The sequence below is a fragment of the Euphorbia lathyris genome, chromosome 8, assembly GCF_963576675.1.
Source record: "Euphorbia lathyris chromosome 8, ddEupLath1.1, whole genome shotgun sequence".
NCBI lineage: Eukaryota > Viridiplantae > Streptophyta > Magnoliopsida > Malpighiales > Euphorbiaceae > Euphorbia > Euphorbia lathyris.
Genome location: NC_088917.1, coordinates 87,793,630 through 87,797,818, shown reverse-complemented (window position 1 = coordinate 87,797,818; position 4,189 = coordinate 87,793,630).

Below are 4,189 nucleotides of genomic sequence, written 5' to 3'. Positions count from 1 at the left end.
GTATATCAACAAGTATATATATCTATACAAATATGAATGATATCTAAAAAAAAAAAAAAGTTGATAAGTAACAGTATACAGATATGAACAAGTATAGAAACGTATAAAGAAATCATATATCAACAAGTATAAACGATATAAACAAAGATATTCACAATGAATGCCTAAACTAACAAATCAACCTTTGGTTCGATATTGGCAGAAGAAATAAATCCCCGGCAACGGCGCCAAAAACTTGATGCGGATTCCGTGAAGAACCCGATCTGAGGGATAAGTGTATCCCGTCGTTATCAAGTAATAAATTTCTGGGTTTAAGTCCAGGTTATCGTCCACAGGATTTATTTCTGCAAGTACCGAATTACTAAGTCTCGGATGTTATCTAGGCTTAGGGGGTTTTGAGTTTGGTTTTGTTTAATTACTCTACTCCTAGGTTGAATTATACTAATTCTAATTAAGTTATCTAATTCTAGCTAAGTTATTCTAAGCCTAATTAAATTACTCTACCCCTAATTGATCTTTTACCAAAGCAATCAGACTGAATGAACATGAAGGAATACGATGATAACAATGATAGAGTGTTTAAGCAATTGAATTGAAACTAAGTCGCTTATGTCCAAGGCGATTAACCCGACCTATCCTCCTAAAGTCCCTAGTTCGTGATTCCCTTGTAAGGCCGAAACTAGCTCTAAGGCTCAGTAATTTGGGCTTAATCTTCTATAGGGTCGTCAATCCTATAGGCACTGACTAGGTCAGATTCAGCTCGCAATATGTGCCAACCTAATTTTGGGATTATCGAATGAGTTAAACCAATCAGACAAAGCGTAAGACAAAGATTAAAACATCAAAACAGTTGAATAAACAAAATCTATATTATATATCAAAGATGAAGGAATTGTCACGAAGTTACAATAAACCTAGAATTCATAGCATGTATCAGAGGCTAGACAGAATATAAAAGAAGAAAAATCCCTTTCAGGGAACCTGTCTACCAATGCAGGCGTCTTTCTAGGATTTAAGGATGGAGCTTGAGTAATCCTCGGTGAATGGAGCTTCGGAGGTGTCTTCAATGGAGGTTTGAAGGTTATGGAGGAGGTGGAGAGGATTTCTCAAGGTGGAAGCTAAGCTAATTACAAAAGTAAAAGATATCTAATTTACAATTGAAAATTTCTATTTATAGACGCGTCTCGGGCCTCGTTTTGACCTAATTTCGTGTCCTTGTTGGTGTAGGAAGACGTGGGGCCGAACGTGGCTTCGTGGGGGCGGAATTGGTATTTTTGACCAATTCCCGCAGGTCTGCTCGCCGAGCAGGAAAGGCTGCTCGCCGAGCAGGATTGCGACGAGCAGCCCCTGCTCACCGAGTAGGCGCCTGGTGGGTCATCGAGGCCAGCATCTGGAAAGTCTCGCAAAAGAGCCGCCAGGATGCGCTCACCGTAATAGTAGGCGCGGAGTCCACAAGCTCCCTGCAGGCGTTCCCAATCCTTCTCCCGCCTCTCTTACTCCGCCTTCAGCTCCTCAGACAATCGGGCAGCTTCCGTAGTCTTCTCTTCTAGCTTCTTCTCCAGGTCAGCAAGTTTCTCCTTTAAACCATCCGCCAAAGCACTTGCTGCCTGGGCATTGGATCTGGCGAGAGAGGCCTCATCCTCTAGCTCCTTGAGGTGAGCTTCATTCACTGTATTCATGGAAAGGTCCACCTCCACAGCGTTGCAGTGATCAATAGTCTGAGGTAGATAAAAGAAAGAGTAAGTTAGAAAAGAAAATCACAAAAATGTGTCAAAGTCAGAAATAGCACTTACCGCCAGAGCCCGACGCTTGATCATCTTAAGATGAGATAAGGTCTTGTATTTGGCCCTTGTCTGTAGAACAACAGGGAGTTTGCCAATGGCTTCTTCAATGTCGTGCATTATGTGCTGCGAAGCCAGGACCATTCCCGAACCATAAGTGGATAGCCAATAGCCCCCAAGATCAGGCTTCGAGGACTGAAAGTTGGAAGAACAGATTAAAGACAAAGGTAAAATTTCAAAATTCCCTATGAAAAGTATATAGAAAGAAAAGGCGTACCTGAGAAAAGGAAGAAGAGAATAGGGAGACTTTGGGAGTCTTAGCCGGAACCATCTGTTGATCCGGCGCACCAGCTTGTGAAGGAGGGGATTGAGCTCCGGAGGTTGCAGGACGCTTCCCGTCCTTCTTGCTGATCGCAGCGTTCGCCTTCTCCTGGGCAATCAGAGCTGCTTGAAGCTTACGCCTCTCTGCAATAACATCCTTGGCGTTAATTCTCCCCCTGTAAGAAGGGGCGAAGAACAAAAACAAGTCAATAAGGCAAATCAAAAAGGAAGATACCTTCAAAAGCGTAGAAATTATTGTAGCGAATCTCTCCGTCCCGCATTGTTGCCAAGGGTTCGCCAGATTTCATAATAGTCAAAGCCTGGTAATACGTCCAAAAATCATGCTTGAGGGACCGAAGGATCCGCAGGGTACTCTTCTCCTCCTTGGTAAGGTAAAACTTTTCATTCGCCCTTTCTTTTGGATTATAGTTCCATGCGGCAGGAAATCCAAGAGGTACGCCCTCCACTATCTTCACAAAGAAAAATCTTTGCTCCCAATGGTGGACGTTTGACATCTTGCTATGAAAAGGGGAGTACCCTTTTAATTTGGAAAAAGTAAGGTGACTTTCCACCCCGCGCTTGGATATGGTGTGAAGAGTTCGGAAAAGGCGAAGGCTCAGAATTAAGCCTAGATTCGCCGCCAAGTAAGTATCTAAAATTAAATCTAACCAACCATTTGGATGTAGTTGACAAATAAGGATGTGGAAAAATTCGAGAATGTCCCCAATCATTTTAGGGACTGGATAACTAATGCTCCTCTCGATATGTCTTTGGTAAACTGCGAAATAACCCCCAAGAGGGGATGCAGGCCTTTGATAGGGCGTGGGAACCATACAAGAAGCTGCTCGGAGCCAAGGATATAGGGACTGAAGGGTTATCAAAAGGGAAAATCTAAAACTGTAAGAAGTCACTTCCATTTTAGGAGCCTTTGCCCCTTTCTTTTTAGGAGTAGAAGAACTCGCTTCCTCTCCAGAAGTGGGATTCTGGGTTTTCATGGATGCGGTAGGAATACGAAACGAAGAGGGAGCTAGGGAATAGTTCTAATTCAAACTCGAAGTTCTCTCGAAAGAGGAGGTAGAGGAGGAAAGAAGCATTAAAGCAAACAAAAATTCAAAAGAAGAATAGAGAAACTACAGTAAAAGGATGAACTTACATGAAAGATCAGAGAGGAGAGGAAAAGCTTCTGAGGATGGCTGAAGAAAACCATAGAAAGTAATGGTAAAAGTGATAGAAGTTGAAAGGAAAGCTCTCTCTATTTAGTGAAATGATTAAATAGTTTTGAAAACTGTGTCGTGGACAGCCACCTGTAAGAACGTCATTGGCTTAGATAAAGGAGCCTGTCAGGAACAATAAATGCTTATAGCATGCGAGGAAGCTGAGAAGTCCTAAAGAACTTAAAGGACCATTTAGGGGGGGCTTCTGATAACATCCGCCATGAAATGTGAAGGACTAAGTGGGAGATATTCCCTAGCAAAAAGGGCTTAAAGAGAGAAAACCCACCTTCAAGATATATATGGCGAACAGATAAGGATACGACATCGTCTTAAGCATTCCTTTCGGTGATCCGCCACATAGCACATAACAGGAATACGATGTCGTGCAAGGACTACTTATAAGGATCCGCCCAAGAGGGGGTCAAAGGGGATTCGCCTCATACGACAATACCCTTCTAGAAGAAACAGAGGATTAGACGGCGTAACTCGTTATCATTTAACGAGCATTGATGATAGCTGAGAATCTGTCAAAACTCGGAAGTTAGAAGATGAGGTTAAAACACATTGAAGGAGCATTACTCTCATTAAAAGAGAAGGTTATTATAGTTATCACTCAAACTTGTATAAATACCTTTGTAGCATGACAATAGAGGTACACTTTTTGACACACTCTTCTTAGCTTCGTTTTGTCATTACAGTTTATTCTCTTAAGAAATTTACTGACTTAGGCATCGGAGTGCCCCCGGTCGATCCCAACGGCGCCTCACAGGGACGCTCTACGATGCTGCTATATCTCAACAATATCAGGTTGTTTGATATAAAAATGTCTGTCTCGTCAAAACGAGTCCAACGAAACAAAAATCATCAAAACCA